Source organism: Protopterus annectens, chromosome 6.part0 (assembly GCF_019279795.1).
Source record: "Protopterus annectens isolate FY-2018-M chromosome 6.part0, PAN1.0, whole genome shotgun sequence".
In the NCBI taxonomy this organism is placed as follows: domain Eukaryota; kingdom Metazoa; phylum Chordata; order Ceratodontiformes; family Protopteridae; genus Protopterus; species Protopterus annectens.
In genome coordinates, this window is record NC_056737.1 from 847515907 (window position 1) to 847538406 (window position 22500).

At 37.0% G+C, this 22500-nt stretch overlaps 1 protein-coding gene across 1 annotated transcript in view; it reads left to right on the forward strand.

Moving 5' to 3' along the window:
- Nucleotides 1–22500, forward strand: part of LOC122804576 — a 51964-nt gene that overhangs the window by 664 nt on the left and 28800 nt on the right. The window lies entirely within an intron of this gene.

Consider the following 22500-nt stretch of genomic DNA (forward strand, 5'->3'; position numbering starts at 1 on the left):
TATACAGGGCACAGTTTTATTTAGTAACTGAAATACTGTGCAAACTGTCAAAATGTAGAGCAGTACTGTCAGCATACTAAGAACTTCAGTTAGGAACCTCATTTGATGGTTAAAATGTGTTACTAATAACTCATTCTTTTGATTATTTAATGAGACTCAGCATTATTGAAGACTGCTTCGGATTTTCCCTGTTAGGGGTCGCCACAGCGGATCAGTGGTCTGCTAATGACGGGCAGTGGATTTTTACGGTGTCGAGTTGTCAGCTAGGGTTGTCACCTTTTCAAATGCCCAAAATGGGGCATTTTTGGTACAAACATCAGATTTTGCTGGATGAAACATAGTCACAGCCAATACAAAGGACATGACTTCACCTTTTTGCCGAAATAAAAGCTCATTCTTGTAGCATTTTAGTTGTTTATTCTGTTTCTTATAACATTTAGGTGTTTCAGATACATAATAACTGTTTTATGCAGTTATTACATAAAATATAGGAAATAATCTTGTCCTAAAATATCAGGACATTTGCTATTTTTTAATTTTTTTTTCAGGACACAACTGCCAAAAGAGGGACTGTCCCTCGCAAAGTGGGACAGGTGGTAACCCTATTGCCAGCCCAACGCCCAACCTTCAAAGAAGCCACCCTCACACATGCAAGCGCTCATTCGACCGCAGTAATGAAACAATTAATATTAATGAACAGAATTCTTAGGACTAAATATGTGGCACACCCTTCCAATGTGGAAAGTTGAGGAATGTGGACTTTTTACCACAGAAATTTAGAAAGTTCCTCATAATGAGGAACATTTGGCAGGTATGCGCGTGCTCGTACCTGGATGACGCGCTGTGACCTGAAGGCAGAAATAACATTTTACGTTTTTAAATCGGTAATCTCTACGTATACACATATGCTCATATGATTTGTTTGTGTCTTTCGGCTTTTCCCGGTTAGGGGTCGCCACAGCAGAACTCCGGTCCGCTAAAGAATGGTAGTTGATTTTTGCGTGCCGAGTTACCAGCCCTGACGCACAACCTTCAACGAAGGTACGCCCATTCACACGTCTCCACGCAGAAGACGCTCTAGCTGACAAAATTACATTCAGATTTACGCACAGACGATGCTATGTGCTTTGATGTTGATTTGCAATATTCACATTCTGTAGTAAGGTGATTAAAAAATAATCAAATGTGATATGCACACAGCCCTGTGAGGTAAAAATATAACTTTGTTTCCAGTTTGTGAATCCTATGCAGAATGTTTCTATCCAAGGCACTACGTGTACAGTACACCAAGCATAACTTGAGTGCATGTGGACGGGCATACGTCCTACTCCTACTGTGAGGCGACAACGATACCGCAACACTACCCCCGCGGGGCAAATAGGCACATATGGTACGAGACATAATTAGTTTAGACAATGGTTTATTCTCGTTTAATTGAATGTTATCATGACGGAGCTATTTCAGCTGTCAGTGTCCGGAAGGCATAAACTAAGGCCAAATGGTGTTCCGTACAGATGCAAACATGGCCATTCTGTAGTAAGGTCAGTTCACCTGTGCACATAATTGAGATCCAGAAAGGAGACAAGAGTACCCATCGCACCACCTCACCCCATCCTCTGCAACAGTGAAGCTATATTAACCATGTATCAAAAGGCATCCCTCTAGGCGGTGAACCGAACTGGAGAGCCAACAGCTGGGACAACAGAGGTAGATCGTTCTCAACCAATCAGGGACAAATGTCAACAGAATTAGGGACAAATCCAGAAAAAATCGGGGACATTTTTAAAATATTAATACTATTAAATTGAGACATTGGCAGAATAAAATAATGTTAATTAATTTACATGTTGTGAAAGAAAGGAAATCTATAACTCTTAATTATTGCCGTTATTAATGCAGTATAATTCAGCACATTTCATCCAAAAGTCATCAGTTTTAGCCTTAGGAGGGATTACGAGGGACAGAATTGAAATTTGAGTCAAAATCGGAGACATTTGAGAGGTATGTCATCCCAACGCAGCCACTGTGCGCCACCAAGGTGTACACGCTCGTATTGGGTCGTCGGTAATGTTTCTGAGAGATGATCAGTATCAAAAGGCACATACCAGGCTTGGGTGTGGTTGCCCAGTGGATTAAGAATCCAATGCAAGATGTATAAGTCATACAAAACAATTAGCAGTCTGTTTAAAGGACCTTTGATCTTTTCCAAGTCCAGTGCATCATGCCGTATTTCACCTTCACGTATTTTTTTTACTAATTTTGAGTGGCCGAATGCATGGCTATGATAGGTCAGAGCAAAGCTGTCTGCATCTTTTATTGTTGTCTGTTTGGGCTTTCACACTGTCGTATGATGGCATTATAAAAATAATCTAACCGGGTATATTGATGTGGGAAAATGAAGGGAAAATATGTCGTTTTGTTCTAGAAGGCAGCAAACGAGAAGACTGTGACCTATTGTGTTGATTATGACCTATACAATAATGTTAAAGCATTCTGTTAAAGGACAGAAAACACTAACAAAAGTGATGTGATACCTTGTACTGAACTGAGATTAAGCGTTTAGACCCTGTAACAGGAGGTAATGTAGTTAAATACTGTTAACTGATGGGTGATAAATAATGGGTATGGTTGTGTTGCAAGATTTGCCCCCAGAATGTATTTGCTCTAATCATTTTAGCCCTCAGTAAGTTATGAAACAGTAAGCTCTTTTTAATCAAAGGAGGTCAGACAGGCAAGTTTTGCAATTTATCCTACGGAAGGGCAACCTCGTGCATGTCAGATATATGTGTGTGTGTGTGTGTGTGTGTGTGTGTGTGCGCGCGCGCGCGTATGCCCGTCCACATGCACTCAAGTTATGCTTGGTCCTTAATAACAACCCTCACTCAGGGTACTGTACACGTAGTGCCTTGGATAGAAACATTCTGCATAGGATTCACAAACTGGAAACAGTGACAGTCAGTTGAAGCAAACATAGGAAAGTTATATTTTTACCTCACAGGGCTGTGTGCATATCACATTTGATTATTTTTTAATCACCTTACTACAGAATGTGAATATTGCAAATCAACATCAAAGCACATAGCATCGTCTGTGCGTAAATCTGAATGTAATTTTGACGGCTTCTACATTTTCTTGCATGTGGTCTTCCCCAGCTGGTGACAAAAATATAATCTAATCCATACTCAGTTTATTTATTTACCAATTTAATGACGTTACCTAAAGACTGTTTTCAGTCTAAACCTGGGTACAAGGCAACTAACATATGTTGTATTTCATAATAGTGAAGTAGGTTACAGAAGGCTTAAACATAAGAAAGCAAGAAAGAAGAAAAAAGAAAAGTCTTCATAGTGCAGGAAAGGCTCATCTGACAATTTCATTTAAGGTACTGGGGTGCAAGTAATGTTAAAGGTGATAATGCCTGATGTGGTCTCAAGACCATTATGTTAAAATAGATATAAGATACCACCAAATACATGTGTAATATGCCATCAAATACATGTGTAATGTCCAAAAATAAGTATAAATATTGCCAACATGCATTTAAACTGTATAATCTCCAAATGTTGCAGATGAACAGGCTCAAAATGAACATCAGTATCATGTTTAGAAGGAGTTTGCTTATTAGGCAGTACAGTGTTTTGCGTATTTTATAAAAGGTGCTTGCATATTGCCTGGGTTTGATTTGTTTTCTGCTTAGACCATTCTGAAGTAGGAGACATATCAAAGCAGCAATAAATGTTAAAGAGAAATCAGTAATGTATTTTAACAGAGTAAGGTACTGCTGTGGAGACAGTTTACTTCTACAAATGGATGTAACTGTTCTTGCCATCCAGATATTTTGTACCTTTTCTTAGTGCAGATGCCTTTAGGAGGTGTGCTCTTCACATCCTCTTACCTTAGTGTTTGGCAAACAAACCATGGCTGATACTGATGCCAGTAGGCAAGCCCTGCTGCTGTTCTAGTCTTGGTGGTGTTTGTGCAATCTCTGCACTGTATAGTGCCATTTAACAATCTTAGCATCTAGCTGGCTTGCACAGCAGCAACAGCTCAGCCTGTGCAGGAAAACAATTTTGTAATAACCTTAGTCATTCCTGAAAGTGGTGATTCAGACTGGAAATTCACGTTACTTGTTCTTAGCAACACTGTCAAGCACACTGTTTAAGAGATGTAAACCATGCACATATATTTTCCATTCCTCACATGATGCAAATACTATGGCTTAGGTTAAAATATAACAATAATGATAAATGAAATTGGTAAATGCAAACCTTTGTCATGCAGCCCTATTAACAATGTTGTTACTATCTCAATAAAAATCTTTTATTATTACAAAATATGCAGTGTAGAACTTAATATGAAATGCAAGAATGTTAAAGCATTCTGTTAAAGGATGGAAAACACTAACAAAAGTGATGTGATACCTTGTATTGAACTGAGATTAAGCATTTAGACCCTGTAACAGGAGGTAATGCAGTTAAATCCAGTTAACTGATGGGCCATAAATAACGGGTATGGTTGTGTTGCAAGATTTGTTCCCAGAAATTATTTGCTTTATCATTTTAGCCCTCAGTAAGTTAAGAAACAGTAAGCTCTTTTTAATCAAAGGAGGTCAGACAGACAAGTTTTGCAACTTATCCGAAGGAATGGCAACCTCATAGCATGTCAGATATGTGTATGTGTGTGGGTGCATGCATGTTTGCGTGTGTGTGTGTGTGTGTGTGTGTGTGTGTGTGTGTGTGTGTGTATGTATGTATATGCCCGTCCACATACACTCATGTTATGCTTGGTCCTTAATAACAGCCACATGCACTCATGTTATGCTTGGTCCTTAATAACAGCCCTCACCCAGGGTACTGTATACGTAGTACCTTGAATAGAAACATTCTCATGATCCCCATATTGCAAATGCATAGGATTAACAGACTGGAAACAGTGACAGTCAGTTGAAGCAATCATAGGAAAGTTATATTTTTACCTCAAAGGGCTGTGTGCATATCTCATTTGATTATTTTTTAATCACCTTACTACAGAATGTGAATATTGTAAGTCAACATCAAAGCACAGAGCATCTTCTGTGCATAAATCTGAATGTAATTTTGTCGGTTTCTACATTTTTCTTGCATATGGTCTTCCCAGCTGGTGACAAAAATATAATCTAATCCATACTCTATTTATTTACCCACTTGATGATGTTACCTAAAGACTTTTAGTCTTAACCTGGGTACAAGGCAACTAACATATGTTGTATTTCATAATAGTGAAGTAGGTTACAAAAGGCTTAAACATAAGCATAGTGCAGGAAGGGCTCATCTGATAATTTCATTTAAGGTACTGGGGTGCAAGTAATGTTAAGGGTGATAATGCCTGATGTGACCTCAAGTCCATGATGTTAAAACAGATATAAGATACCATCAAATACATGTGTAATATACCATCAAATACATGAGTAATGTCCAAAAATAAGTATAAATATTGCCAACATGCATTTAAACTGTATAATCTCCAAAGGTTGCAGATGAACAGGCTCAAAAATGCACACCGACATCATGTTTAGAAGAAGTTTGCTTATTAGGCAGTACAGTGTTTTACGTATTTCATAAAAGGTGCTTTCATGTTGCTTGGGTTTGACTTGTTTTCAACTTAGACCATTCTGAAGTAGGAGACATATCAAAGCAGCAATAAATGTTAAAGATAAATCAGTCATGTATTTTAACAGAATAAGGTACTGCTGTGGAGACAGTTTACTTCTACAAATGGATGTAACTGTTCTTGCCATCCAGATATTTTGTACCTTTTCTTAGTGCAGACGTCTTTAGGAGGTGTGCTCTTCTCATCCTCTTACCTTAGTGTTTGGCAAACAAACCATGGTTGATACTGATGCCAGTAGGCAAGCCCTGCTGCTGTTCTAGTCTTGGTGGCGTTTGTGCAATCTCTGCACTGTATAGTGCCATTTAACAATCTTAGCATCTAGCTGGCTTGCACAGCAGCAACAGCTCAGCCTGTGCAGGAAAACAATTTTGTAATAACCTTAGTCATTCCTAAAGTGGTGATTCAGATTGGAAATTCACGTGACTTGTTCTTAGCAACACTGTCAAGCACTTTGTTTAAGAGATATAAACCATGCACACAGATTTTCCATTCCTCACATGATGCAAATACTATGGCTTAGGTTAAAATATAACAATGATAAATGAAGTTGATAAATGCAAACCTTTGTCATGCAGCCCTATTAACAATGTTGTTACTATCTCAATAAAAATCTTTTATTATTACAAGATATGCAGTGTAGATCTTAATATGAAATGCAAGCTAAATTATATTTTAATATGAGGTTGTTTAAAATTGCCCAAATAATATCAGTTTAGAATTGACCACACACCTGAAGGAACTATATAACTGCTTCTTGTGGGCAGTACCTTCTAGATTTAAGTCTTATTGGTCAGTTTTAGCATTTAAAAAACCTGTGGTTCAGGTATTCTGTGAATAAATTACTAAATGTTGATCACTGAATTGTGCTTCAATTAGTATTTTAGAATTATGTTCATGAGTTCCGTCTACATGAGTCACGTCACATGCATGTGCAAGTTTCTTGCATCAGTATCAGCAGTACTTCGGAGGGTATGAATCAAAAAAGTTAGAATTTTCCTGTTTTTGTTTCACATGGCTTACACAGTGAATCCCACAGAGTTGTCAAAAGCTTTACTGTACTTCTAATGTCAGCACGTTGGACATGCAGAAATGACAAAAGTCCCAGGTCCCCAGCCAATCTGCATTTATTCATGAAGGACACTTAGGTCAGCTTATATTTCATTCAAAAATGGATACACTTACGAACTTGGATACATCATCTGAGATTTTCTGATAATGATTTATGTAATGTATGTTAATTAAGGGGGTAAACGAGATTTATCACAGAAACTGTTGCTCTCATTCAGTCATATGGAACACATACACACACACACACACACACACACACACACACACACACACACACACACACACACACACACACACGTACACACACTCACACTCGCACTCTGACACACGCACTCACACTCTCAGACTCACACACTCCCATACACACTCACAATCACTCACTCACACTCTCACACTCACACACACATTCACACTCACATTCTCACATTGACTTTCATGGATGGCAAATTACTGTGCATGGCTCAACTATCGATCTTGTTGTTATCTACCTGTATCCTATTATAAGGCAGAAAATCAACTGAACAGGTATTCACATTTTAATTGCAAAGCCCTCATTTCCTCTTATTATCAATAGTTATGTGCAGTTTTCATTCAATTCCACACCTGTGTGATTCATACAGCAAAATATGAGATGGCTCTACATTTCTCCCTGAATATGACTGAGTAGGCTGCAAGTTTGCTGGACCATTTTCTTAGATATAAAGGTCTACAGACCTGCAGTGTAGGTGGAGAAGCAGAAGTTACAGTGCATTTATATGAAGCTTTTTTTCTCGTTATAGTTTATATCAGTCTGAGAGAGAAGCAGTTCTACAATTATGTACTCTGAATTTCATGACAAATGTGGCCTGCTTGGAACACTATTTTCTGTTTCCCAGCTGCCTGTATAAGCTAAGATAATAACTGCTTTTTCTCTTTGAAGTACATGCCTGAATTCTCACAGAGTTCTTGATCCTACTATATATGTAATATGTTTGTATTTCTTTTTGTAGATGATGAAAAAAATTAACAAAATTTCAAAACTCATTAACATGACTAGTAGTGTATGTTATGTACATTTTGTTTATATTCCAGGTCTAACTCTTAGCAAAATATTAAATGTCTCCTAGGAGCCCTGAGTTTGAATACCTTTTAGACTGAACAGTGAACCTGGAACCCTGTGATGTAGTTCCTCACATATAACATCATGATTAATCTGTGGCAAAATAATGCAATATTTTCAGACTTTCACATTACAAGTATTAGAAGTTGAACATTAACAGAGAGAGCAGAACTGTAATTATTGCACTATGCCTCATCTATAAAGCAAATAAGGAAAACAATTATAGAAGCAATGTCATAACTAAATAAATGTCTTTCAGTGTGGTGTATAAGTTATGTGGAATGCAAGCTAATATTTCTGCAGGAAATATCTTCAAGAACTGAATATTGCTATTTTTTTTTCTTTACTGCAGTTTTAATCACTCCGGCTAATCATTTAATACCAAAAACCTGCTCTACAGAAAATCTGAACTACTCTATTGCAGAATCTATTATTCCGATTACAAACATAATCATTAGGTCAGGACTGAGGCATAGATGATATCAAGGATATACTTTCAAGGATATAACACATTAGCAAAATATGTTAAGATCAAATTTGATAGATTAGTATATTATTTACCTTACTAATGATGCAAATCAGTTTCATATCACTAATTTCATTGACAAAATATAAACTTTGAGTTACCAGGAGTAGTTTGGACAGCAGGATCTCAATGCAGCAGACATACCTACACTCCATCAAGGGAATGTTCATCAAGTGTTTTATTTTCAACTTGTTTTAATCATGGTTTTTCATTTTTTACTTTTCCCCACTGTTGTCTGACCATGGAGTTACTATTTATATTAAGGGGTGTGATGCCCCTGCACTGGCCCAGCAATCAAGGAGCCTCAATCCTCACCACTAGCACCAGTGAGGGACATACACATTGGGAGAATGACAAGTACACACACAGCAAAGTACAATTTCCCTTAAGAGCACATAGAGATCACAGTCAACCTGGGGCTGGTTTCTCCCTCTTTCTCAAGATCTCCAATAAGATTACCCTCTGGCACAGCTATAGGGTTAAGATCTCAGCTCAGGAGTCAAACCAAGATCTCCAACACCCTCTCTGTCCAGTCAGTGCTTCTTGTCCCTGCCCACGTAGCTGACACACACACACACACACACACACACACACACACACACACACACACACACACACACACACACACACAGACACACACACTTTGAGATTTGATTTATATACAAATACACACACACACACACACACACACACACACACACACACACACACACACACACACACACACACACACACACACCTGAGGAAGGCTGGCACAGGTTTATTAGCTATGATCCCTTCTGCCTAGACTATAAGGTAGTTATCACTGCCACCAACCCCTACTTATCAGCTACTATAAAGGCCCTTACAAAGGGTGACCAATCCTACTATGTAATTTTAGTCTTATCCAAATGGTAAGTGTGACCAATACCAAAGCTATTTAGGAGTGGCCTGTACAGCGTCACCAAATACATATGCAAGTACTGTAAGAGCTTAAATATGTCTCTCAAATATCATCCACAAAGATAGGCTTAAATATATTTAATAATACATAATAAAAGAACAAGACAATACTCAATCAACACAGTAACTACAGAGTTCAGAATCACAGGAAATAATTTTAAAACAACATTGCAGGACAGTCTCAAATAAATACAGAAAACCTCTAAACTAATCTTTACTATCTATATTCCTGTCTATATCAAAGCGATATGACTCTACCCTAGTTACTTACTATTAGCAAGGGAATGTAGATGATGATGAATGCATGTTTCTAGTCCAAGACAAGATACAAAATGTCCAGTCTCTCTCTCTCTCTCTCTCTCTCTCTGAGAGAGTTCTTAAATTAATATCACGTATTACTGCTGGGTTAGCCTGGATTATATAATTCTTTGTCACCTGCCTTCAGTTCCCAGGATAACAGAAACTTAACAAAATGTAACATTTCTGTGTGAAAATAAATATCTCTGAGATGTTTGCTCAGAACTTGAAGTTATAAAACAATTACACACTTTTAGATTTGAAACCTAGTAATTTCTGTTTCAAGACCATAGGAAACTCTGTACCTCAAGACATTGTGTCTGTTTACTGAGAGATAACACAATCATAAAACACTTTAATTTTCAACTTATTTTCTTGAAGTTTTGCAAGTTAACTCTGTGTGTCCCAGCTTCTACTATTAAAACATACATTTGCACAGGTATATAGTTTATATAGATTTCTGTTCTTTTCCAGTGGGGTACAATGTGGTTACATTCCTGAAGCTCAGTACATAACATACAGTTCTGTATAAATCATATCAATATTCACGAATGACATAGAATTATTTACAAAATTCCAGATAGCTGGGCTGGCAGTGTCACATAGGGAGTGGGAGATTCCACCTGCAAGAAATAATTTAATATATGTATGTATGTATATATATGAACATATGTGTGTGTGTGTGTGACTGATATGTTTTAAGGCATTTTCAAGTTATGCTTCTTGATATAGAAAAATGGTTGGAAAGGAACGGTAACTTGTTTTTGGATGTCTCAGCTAGCCTATTCAGTTGTTTAGACCTTTGTCTCACATCTCCAGTGTTCATTCCACATATTGTGTGTGCAGAGTTTGTTTATTATTGTATGTCTCTGTGGATATTCCAGTTTTTACCACCCTAACAACATGCTGGTTGATTGACTGCCTAAGATATATCTGCATATTTTACTTTCACCCTTGTCTTTGTCGCCTAGGTGGTGGTTGAAAAAGGTCCATGATGACTAGTTCACATACTCAGTTAACAAATGAATAAACAAAAACCTTCTTAGGTGTTAAGTTTATTGCATGATATCTGCAGGGTTTGCATATTCTCCCCAGTCTTGTTGTAAATTTCTGCAGGTATTCCAATATCCTTTCACCTGCAAAAATACTTCTGTACTGCCTGCTCTTCAGTGTCCATATACTTAGCATTTACCTGTATACCTGGACTCAAGCATTCTTCATTATGGCTGAGAAAAATCAAAGAAGTACCGGTTCGCTTGCTCAGGTTAAGTAAATAAATAAAATGTTGTTGCATTTCCATATTATGCTGTTGTCATCTATCTACACACATAAATAATTTCATGTGATGCCATATGCAATTTGATTCCTTAGGTCAACAAATCACAGGTTTTTAATATTGTCCAAATATTTCTCTGCTCTAGATAATTTGTTGTAAATTTGTTGCTCGAGTAATGTTTAAACAGAAATACATAACTTCAGTGGTGACTCAGGAGTACTGCTTGCAAATGGAATTAATTCCAATCACACACACAAAAAAAAAAATCTAGATAATTTTTAGAACATTTTTTTCTTTAGAATCTTTTAGATTGTTTTTAGAACATTTTTAGAACTTTAAAATGTTATTTTAGTTTGTTGCATTATTCTTACTATGTGTAATTAATACGAGACACTTCTATTGTACTTCTATTATATTTTTATCTTTCATTTGTAACCTTGATTGTACTGCCTTTGGAGCTTTTCGCCCTGGGCCTCCACTGAAAATGGGCACCTCGTGGCCCAGTGGACTTCCCTGGTAATCAAACTGAAATAAATAAATAAAATAAATCACAGACAAAACTGATCCCAGAATACATCTATCCACATTAATTTATTTTTGTTAACTCATTCCCTGCAGTACAGCTCTTTTGAGTGTATACCTTTAACTTCCAGTGGGTGTGGCTTGAACCTTTAAAAAAAAATGAAGTTATCACCTTACAGTTCTAACAAATACTCATTGCCAGAGGTCAGATATCAAAACAATTGTGTTTTTCACCATGTATGCTCCCAGAAAAAAAATATTCTGGTACCTTGTATGTAGCATGGTTTTGGAATTATTAATGCAAATATGAAATAGCATATTTGACACCTAGAGGTGTAGGAGGTAACTGCAAAAACGCCTGGAGGCACACTCTGCTGTAATGAGTTAATATGTATTTCTACTGTTCCAGGGTGGATTGGGGGCATCTTAATAGGGCAGCATAGCTCTTGCTCTCTGGGCAGAGCACACAATGATCATAATATGGACCTCCTCTTTAACTAGTCAGCCTTCTGTTTCATTTTTGTAGTACAAATCTAAGTAGCTATTTTTTGGTGATGGGGGTATGCCAGATAAAAAAGCAAATATGTTCTCTGTGAGTTCTACTATTAAAAAGTAACACAATATAGCAAAAGAGCTGTTTCATACCAAGATTAGTAAAATATGTCTGAATAGCTCATAGTGTTACAAAATCCCATTATATTTAATATTGTATTTATTGATTCAAACACCTGAATCCTTTTTCGATGACATTAACTATGTTGCCTTAGTTCTGCCTTATTCAGAATTTCTTTAAATGTCCACTGGTTCATATATTCATAGATGTATACTAGGCTAATGACCAATGGGGCCTTTATAAGCCAAGACATGTGACCCAAATGTATCTCAAGAGTTTTTTTGCTTTACTGGTTATTTTAAAGGGTATATGTTAGTTAGGGCATGATTTAGTCTCTGTCTCTATCTATCAAGGACATAGGTGTCAGACCATGGGTGAATTTCCAATTTTCCATCCATCGGTCCAGGTTAAGCTTGAAAAGAGCTGGAGAAGGGCTCTGTTTCACATGGCTGGGAATCCTCTTCCAAAGAATAAGGGTTCTCTGAGGTATGCACCTGACCCGCCAACATGTCCTATTTAAGTCACAGGCAAAGTTTAAATTCTTAGATCTAGTAGTTATGGTGCCATTGGTTTTGCAGATATGCAAAGGTTCCATCAGAGCAGTGTCCAAGGATGCCTTGTGTGCCAGGCATAAATAGCAACTTAATACTCTGTAGGAAACAGTATAGAGATGGGGTTTAGTGACAATTTGCATAGGACATTGTGTTTACATACTCTGCTCTTTTTGTGAGCGTTTTTTGTGAGTAGCATGCTTGCTAATGAATATACAAGCACTTTAGTATTCCACAAGCTAGAACAGAAATGTGACAGTTTTAACTGTTGAAATTAAACCAGGGTTTTTGTAGGTATAAAAATACTACACATCTAATAAGATAATTTGTGAAAGAAGAATCCTACCCAAAAAAATCAAGGAGGAAACTTTGATGTGTCAGTTTCTGACAACAATTTTCTTAAAATGTATTGTAATACTTTTATCACCCTCCTTACCTGCAAGATGCATGAATGTCAATACTGTGTCTGTCTTTCTGCATGTAATATTAATGAAATGTGCTATCACTGTTTCACTTTAAAATATTTCCTTCAGTCAGATAGGTTTTGAATTTAATTTTAAGCCATTTTGCTGCATTCTACAACAACTTTAAAAATTTAAATAAGAAATCTTGATCCTGAAAGGGTGTCATTTTGTTGTTTATACCAAATAAATACATTTATTATCCATGTTTTTTTTTTTTTTTGCTTAACAAGTTTACCTTTAACAGATGGGGAGATGTTGCTTGGGAGGCATGGATGGCATCAGGGAAAAAAAATGAAAACAGTCACTGTGCAAATAAAACACTAACTACTTAAGTTAATATTAGCTAGGACGTGATTTTTGACCTTAGATGTATTTGCTTTTGCTGTCTTTTGCAAGTGTGTGTACTCCTTATGGTTAGTATGGCTTGTGCAAAAGCAGAAGAGCTGTTATTCAAATTCCACAGCCTATCAAGAATTTGACACTTTAAGACATCTATGATTAAAGTGTAGCACATGTGCATTGTTCAGCTATTTCTAATCTACATTATGCTCCTGACTAGGTACTTTTCAATAGCTTTAGAAGATATATTGCTGAAGCTGCAACAACAATATTATTAATGTTCTTTCCCACACCAGGGATTAGAAATTTCAAGTTTTTAGAAATTCCAGGTTTTTGAAAGTGCTCCAGATTTTTCAACAGGTTAATGTTCTCCAGCTGAGTCATGGTTATTTTCTTTGCCTCTCACAACAATGGCAAAGATGTGTGAGCCATGTTCTCAGAAACATCTCATAGCTCTGAAAAACTGAAATCTGTAAACATAAATGCAAAACAATGGTAACAAAATATACTACAACAGAAACTGGATGCATTTTGTAGCTTAGATAGATGATTCTTTAAACATAAAGTTCTTAATTTCATTCGTCAAAAACTGTTCTGAAAATAATTGATCAAAATGAAACAATTCACCTTCTGACATAATTCAGTTTATGCTCTATCCTTTTCCTATACACTTCACTATTGCTTTCAACAGCTAAAGGCGTTAGCAGTTGTGTAGTATTTGACCATGATCAGTGGTGCATAAAACAGTGCCCCATTTTTTTTTTTTTTGTTAATGATGCCATAATCTGGCTCATTTGTTTTACATTTTGTTATAACTTAGAGTCATATAGCACACAAGTGGATGCAAGGGAATCAAACCCTGGAAAAAAGAAAGCAGGTTGTTAATACCTCACAGCCTTGTTCCTCTATACTAACTGCCAGTCATGCACATGGACAAACTGGAATTTTTCTGCATTTCATAACACTCTGACATGGAAAACCGTAACGGTTTCCTAGACGTCACATTGTTTTATAGGTTGCATAAAACTTGTAGAAAAAAATCTAAAAACAGTTTCCAAAGTAATACAATTAAACAGAATAACTGCACTGCCTCAGAGTTCTGTCCCCTTAAACTTCACTCTAAGGGGCAGTATGAGCTATATACCCTCTGTAGAGGAATTTTTGTAACATAATGCTTCAACTGTAAATGCAGGGCTGTGTGTAACTTAACTTGTAGATATGTGCGTATAGAGGTGAAACACATGTACATTTGATTTTTCTTGTAACAGAAAAATCCAAAAACATATTTTTAAGCAAAAATGAGGTTCCATCCTTGTATAACTAAACACTTTAAAATAATTGAATGCACTTGTTCAGCATGATATCCATGCATGTCTCTCATTATTTCCTTTTCCTTATAAGTACACTGGAACTCCTGCTCCATCATGTTAGCATGTTACCAGTCTATGACACTTTTCTATTACATCAGCCATATAATTATCTTGCTGCAAATTTCTTGATACTGCATGCTACTGGCAAATGTTTCATTACTCTTATGCAGACTCTATGACCCTGTCAGAGTTTTAAGTACAAATGATGTAGAATCCACACAACATCCCCAGGGGTTTAAAATCCCCAACAACTGGTGCCCTAGGCAAAAGGGCTCCATGGTGCCCCCCACCACACCACCTGTTGCCCCCATCCTGGTCTACCTACACCAAATAAATACTGGAGAAGTACCCCTGCTAGAGTGATGCCTAGGCAGCTGCCTAGTTGACCTATGCCTAAGGCCGGCTATGCTGTGAGCATGGAGCATTCTGATAACACTCCAAAACTGGTGAAAAGATAAGCTTGTTAAGCACCTTTCTGACATCAAAAAGGTACATAGCAATTGTTATGAACCACCCGCTCATATACACACACACACACTGCAGTTAAGCACTAGTCGTATGCTACACAGTGCTCAGCAACTATAGGAAAAGAGTATTAGAAAGCTGTTAAAACAACTCATTCAGGCTTTTTTAAATTTGAACAAAGTGTTTACTGGCTTCCCAATGCTCTTCTTGAGTAACCACTCTATGACAGTGAAAAAAACACTTCCCATGACTACACTGTTTTATTTTTTCTTATTTGTCTAACTTTTATAGTACATGGGAGCATGTTATGCTCTGTGCATTACAAAGAATTATGACTGAGTCTTTCTGAGCATTACCAGGGAAGTTATGTGTTATTAACATGGATGTCAAAATGTACCTGTTGAGCTTTGCTCTCAAGGTATATTTCTTGACATCTGTGTCTTGAACATGTAGCATCCTGGTTATGATGAGTAGCTGATCATGATCCCCTGTGTTGTTATTGATTACAACATTTGATGCTAACCCATATCAGTTCCCATATCAGTTAAGTTTAGTTATTATATTTTTATGAACGTTTATACTGTTAAATCCCAACATAAATTGTTGAGTTGTTGTTGTCTGAATGCAGTTTCTACTATCCTGTAGTCATCATAAACCTCCCTAAATTGCATTACGTCATTTATTAGATGATGCAGACATTTCACTTATTTCTGACAACTTACTGCCTCAGTCCCCCATTTAAATTAAAGCAGCATTTTTCATGTATGCATTTATTTTCTTGTTCCTGTTTTATACTTAGCATAATTTTAATGGCTCTATTAATCTCTCATCTTCTAAGAGGAAGGCACACCTTGTTACCTACCACCTTCTATCAATATATAGCAAATGAATTTTCATTACAGTTTACAAGTTTGTAAATTTTATAGACTATGTGCCCGTAAGTTGTAGAAAAATAGCCAGGATAACATTTTGACAATAGGAAAATAAGACTTGGGGTCTAGCCACACAGTGAGCTGTTCAAAGCAAATTGCTTGGGAAGACAAAGCATTGTTGGCATCCCCACAACAAGTTTTGGCAGGACTCCTGTGGCAGTAACTTAGTAACTCTTCCTTAGTATTTAGTGTACTACATCCTCTGGATTATTTGTGATTCTCAGACTTGATGATAAACACAACTATACTTGAATGACAAAAATGGAGGAGGCACAATAAAAAAAATCATTGACTCACAATCCATGTGCAGAAATACCAGAATTTGTTTTGCCAAACTGCCCACTGGTTAGAGTTCTACTTTTTTCTTATTATCCTTCCTTCCTTCCTTCAGACTTTAAAATGAAGACATTTTGATCAGTGCATACCCTTGCTTGAATGCACCTGTGATTCTTTGGAGGTTGGTTGGTTGTTTGGTTGTTGGCCATCTCCCCAAATTCTAAATATCTATATTTGTTTTCTTGTAAGGAAGCATAAAGAAATATTTGTAGTGCTGTCTCTGACCACTATACAAATTCTCACATTATGTGTGGAGGAATTTCAGCTATCATCTCTAATGGTGATTCTCTACAATGTTTGGATGATATGAAAACTTAGTGCAAGTTCAAGTTCCAAAAAGAAATAGCCGTAAGGGATCTCAGTGTCCATGTCCTTCCACAGGTCACAGGCAATGAAGCTGTGCCAGTGCAATGTGTGTCCTCCAGATAATGACAGTGAAGCTGTACTAGTGCAGAGTTTGTATGTGTGTGTGTGTGTGTGTGTGTGTGTGTGTGTGTGTGTGTGTGTGTGTGTGTGTGTTCTTCTAAACATCATGGCAGTGAAGCTGTACTAGTGCAGTGTGAGTCCTTCCATAGGCCACAGGCAGTGAAGCTGTACCAGTGCAGTGTGTGTGCCCTTCCATAAGTTACAGGCAGTGAAGCTGTACCAGTACAAAGTGTGTACTTCCATAGGTCACAGCAATGAAGCTGTACCAGTGCAATGTATGTCTTTCCATAGACCACAGCAGTGAAGCAGTACCAGTGCAGTTTGTGTCCTTCCATAGGCCACAACATGGAACTCTACAAATGCAGTGTTTGTCCTTCTATAGGTCACAGCAGTGAAGCTGTACTAGTGCAGTGTGTGTCCTTCCATAGGTCACAGCAGTGAAGCTGTACCAGTGCAGTTTGTGTCCTTCCATTGGTCACAACATTGAAGCTGTACCAGTACAGTGTGTTCTGCCACAGGTTACAGGCAGTGAAGCTGTACCAGTGTAATGTGTCCTTCCATAGATCACAGTAGTGAAGCTGTACCAGTGCAGTATGTGTTCTTTCATAGGTCACAGCAGTAAAGCTGCACCAGTTCATTGTGTGCCCTTCCTTTGGTCACAGTAGTCAAGCTGTTCCAGTGCAGTGCATGTCCTTCCATATGTCACAGCAGTGAAGCTGTACCAGTGCAGTGTGTCTCCTTCCATAGGTCACAACAGTGAAGCTGTACTGGGGCACTGTTTCAAAGCAGGAACTGGAGCATTACATCCAGTGCCCAATCTCATCATCTGTGTTTGCTGTTTAACATGTGCAGTAGGTAAGGTAAGGTAAGTAAAGTGCTTGATGGTTCTTTGGGCTTGACCGTTGATGGTTAATTATGTGGGTCATTTTCGAAGCCTTAAGCTAAATGATATAATGCCTTAGTCCTCTTGATTTTGAGCAGTCATTATGTATTTTGTTAAGCTTTTGCAAAAGGCACTCACAGTGTGAATATGCCTTTCAGTTTGCATAGGGATGGCAAAGTCATCCACACACTTGTACCTTGGAAACATTGATTTTGCAATGCAATTGTTAAATTTATCAGTTTTTCATATACTATAAATATTCCTGTCAAATTTCAGGTGATTTATACTGAAAAGTTGTTCTTCTGTAGGGAAGACTGAGAACATGACTTCCTTTTTTTGTGTTTTTCTGCCTGCTGGCAACTCTGCATGCAAGATTGTGATTCATTGGATGCTGGGTATTTGCCCATTCACCACTGTTATATAATCTTATTGGTATATATAATTAACAGAGGATATTGGGTGCAGGGGCCATGTCCCCTTGAGTAAAATACTGTTTTGGGGGGTTTCATTGTTTTTATATTTGAGCTAAAAAGACCAATATTTTTTTTACACTGATTTGAGCGTTCACTTATTCCTGAAGTAATCATATATGATTATGGTTACTATTCCGAAATACACAACTTCCTGAAGTTAAAAACCTAGAAAAAAAGCTAAACTTTCTTTCTCCAACAAATAAAGTCCCCGAACATCAAAGCACCATAACCTACAAAAAAACAACCATACCCCACGATATACTGATCGGAAAAGGAAAATAAACATTTCCCTTTGTGTTCAGTTATACAAAAACAGAACAAAAAAACTAACACTGCTTTCAGGCACATTTTGTCTGAATAGTGGTCCTATTAGTGAAGGGATTTCTCAGAAGGTAATATGTAGGATTGTGATTAGAAGCAGGAGCAGGGTTAGTGTTAGGGTTAGTTAGAAGCAGGGGCAGGGTTAGTGTTAGGGTTTGCACACATGGATTAGGATGGGCAGGGAGCATCACTGGTCATCTCATAATCTATAAAAAACTTTTGACTGAGTGCCATCAGACAACAGTAAACAAGCCTAGATGGTTCCAGATCTAGTCCACATGTTGTGGGACACATTACTAATACAAAACAACACAAAATTGTATAGACAATGGTCTGAAGTCTGAAACTAACTGAAATGACAGTCTGGTTGTACAAATCTGAAAATCCCATGGTATCCATGCAAAGCAGCCTGGAGAGCATCAAACCAGATTTGAGCATCCTTAGCAGCAAAGTGCTGAGTTGAAAGCTCCTAATATAACTGAAAAAGCTTTTCATTTAATAAGACAGTCTGAAGTACAAAGATTATCAACAATATCAAATGATTGCTTGTTAATGCAGTGCTGAAGAGATCGCATGGGATAAGAACATTGCCTTCTCACATGTGATCTCTGACTGGTAAAGAGGATAGCATTCATCCAGAGTCCTAGCATCTTCACTGATATGCAAACTCATCACAACCTGCCCTTCCAAATTCCTCTTGAGTTTTATGAGACTTTGTGACTTTTGACTGTTCCAACCTTAATAGATCACTGCCGGCACAAAACAGTGTGGTGCTATCTGACTGTGATCACAGGTGAAAGGCTTATTATGTGATCTCACCATTTTCTCAGAGTCAGCAGCACTGTAGTCAGGAAGAAATTGATCCAACAAGACAATTGTCTCACAGTATGATAAATGACACAATTTCCCAGAATACACCTCTTCCATGACTGGTAACCATATCAGAGAGAGCCCACTGTTGGAGGAACCTATAAACTGAACCACAGCTGGTTGGAACATCAGGTTTAATTCATATTCTTTAAATTGGGTTACAGAGGTACCTGTGTGAATAAACCCAAAGGTCTCCATAAGCTGAGAAAAAAAATATCCTAGACTCATGGTCTCATCTTCAAACCCAAGTGTTAAAATCCCCTAAAGCCAACAAGTAGGCTGATTCGACAGTTGATGTGGTACTCTCAGAGCACTTATACAAACTCCTCAATATTTCCTGGTCAGTGGTAAACACAAAGGTTTATTTAGTTTTCTTCTTTATGCAGGAAGAACTCAGAGGCATTGATCCATTTGACTGAGATCTGAACCAAGTATTATAAAGATCTAACTTAGCTGGCTGCACCCCGGGTACTAAATTACATTGAACTCACGTAGACTATCAAAATATAAATCACAGCTGAAATTCTCATCTGGCCAAGTCTGAATTATAAATTCAAAACAAAATTCACAGCAACTCACAAGCAATGCCCAATTTGTTAGATAATAACACAGAAGTGAGGGTCTGCAGATCCTTCCATTTAGCCTGGAATGTTAAGCAAGCTGTTTTGTTTCATGCACAAGGAGAGCCCTTGCCTGGCTATAGTTTTATTTCAGGGCAGTGACATTGCACCGTACCAGAAATCCAGCCAGGTCATCCAGGGAGGTCTCTAAGGACTAGCAAATGATCCCATTTCCCCTTACTGCCTCAAGATTTCAACCTATTTACACTCATTGTAATTCAACCAGCACTACTGCGGATTGTAGCTATAAAATAAGAGTAACATCTGTAGTCTGCAAAGTTAGAAAAACTGTAATAAATGAGTATACTTAAAGAAATGGTCACATAAGTTAATATTTGCATAATGACAGAGAAATATGAAATAAAGCATTAAAAATACATACAAGGAAAAGGAAGGCAAAAGTACCATGGCACAGTGCTGGAAAAGACTGAAAATGAAAACAATAAATTCTAGAATAACGAGTAATAGAACTAGCCAGAGGTTCAGCCTAGCAACAACAGGAATGGCAATACTGCTGCTTCTTTGTTTTTACATTCTTTGAATTAAGTGGGACTGCTACAGGAGGAATCTTCAGTCAGTAACATCCATTCAATATGTGTGTGTGTATGTATATATATATATATATATATATATATATATATATATATATATATATATATATATATATATATATATATATATATATATATATATATATATATATACACATACATACATATATGTGTGTGTGTGTGTGTGTGTGTATATATATATATATATATATATATATATATATATATATATACATATACATATATATATATACATATATACATATCCATATGTGTGTGTGTATATATATATATATATATATATATATATATATATATATATGTGTGTGTGTGTGTGTGCGCGCATATATGTATGCGTATGGTTTACTATCAAAAACATGAAAATCACTTACGCAAACGGTGACTTCCATGACAAATAATGTCGACTCATACATATTAATTAGGTTGTCTGGTCAGCGGAACAAAGTCGACAATTTCTGTCGATCATACTTTGTAAATCCCCCATTTACATCCATGCTGTGAGTCCCTGCCCCGTGTACGTCTTTCTAAATGGATGTACACATGAACGTCGTCATTCCGACTGTCTCTCCTACCATGTTCGAGGAGGAGGCTGTCGTGCATGTCAATGTCAACATTTTGACTGTAAACCGTATATGTATATGTATATATATATATATATATATATATATATATATATATATATATATATATATATACACACACACACACACACACACACACACACACACACACACACACCTCTCAAAGGAAATTGATTGTAAAGCCCAGAGATAACAGTGGTTCTCTGCTGTTCTTATAATTCCATTGTGTTGTATCATAACCCCATCACTGTTGCCACACATGCCTAAAGTATTGCTCACTGCTGCTTGATATCTCTCACTTTTAGTTTCATAGGTAGTTTGCAGTCCAGGACCACTGAAGTGCTTATCCCAAATTCCTAGTTGCCCCCAGGCACCATTTGGTTAGGTGACTTGTTCAAAGCACACAATAGGCAAATGAAAAGGGACAACAAAGTCTGTACCACAATCCACACTCAGACCTTTGCACAAACTGTTGTATTCTCTATGCCTGTAGGTGCATTTTGAAACAGGGTGTATTATGAGTTGTAATACAGACTTAATGTTTGTTAAAAATCAGGTTAAATGGTGCAGCTGAATCACTATTGCTATTGTATTCTTGAATAAGAGCCACTGTTATGCAAGTCTGTCCCTTTCAAAGTGTGTATACATTATGAGAGTCTGAATGTCAGGAAGTACACTGTTTGTTTTGTGTTACTGTGTAATTAACATAACTTTTGCTGAAAACCAAAGTTTAGTGTAGGACACTTTTTGTCTGAATAAAACTTATGTAAAATACATTATGGCTTTAGTACATGTTCTTGCATTCTGCCAGGTATAAAATTAAACAAGAAATGTTTAAACTGTATAGGAGTTTAATTATAAACTAAAAAAGAAATCATGTTGAAAGATATTTGCTAGATGAATAAACCATAGAAATCAAAATGGAACCTTATAGTTCTGTGCCTCTTCATGTCTGGGAATAATTTGAAGTGCTTTCCTAACTTTGAGCTGTAGCAAAATCAGCTATATTATGTTTAAAACTAAGAATAAATAAAAAACTGAGACCAGTCAACCAGGAAAGGATAAAACACCACAAGCTGTCCCAGCAACACTTCAATAAGCACCAGCACGACTCCAGTCCAAAGTGTTGAACACTACAAGTTTATTCACAATATCTGTTGAGCGCTTTCATCTTACATAAGACTTCATCAGAACACTGATACATAACTCCTGCTCCCTTAAAAATACTAAAAACAGTCACCTGACTTACACCATTTAAAATTTTAAAGTGCTAGTGCTAAATTCACATTCCTTCCTACAAATTAT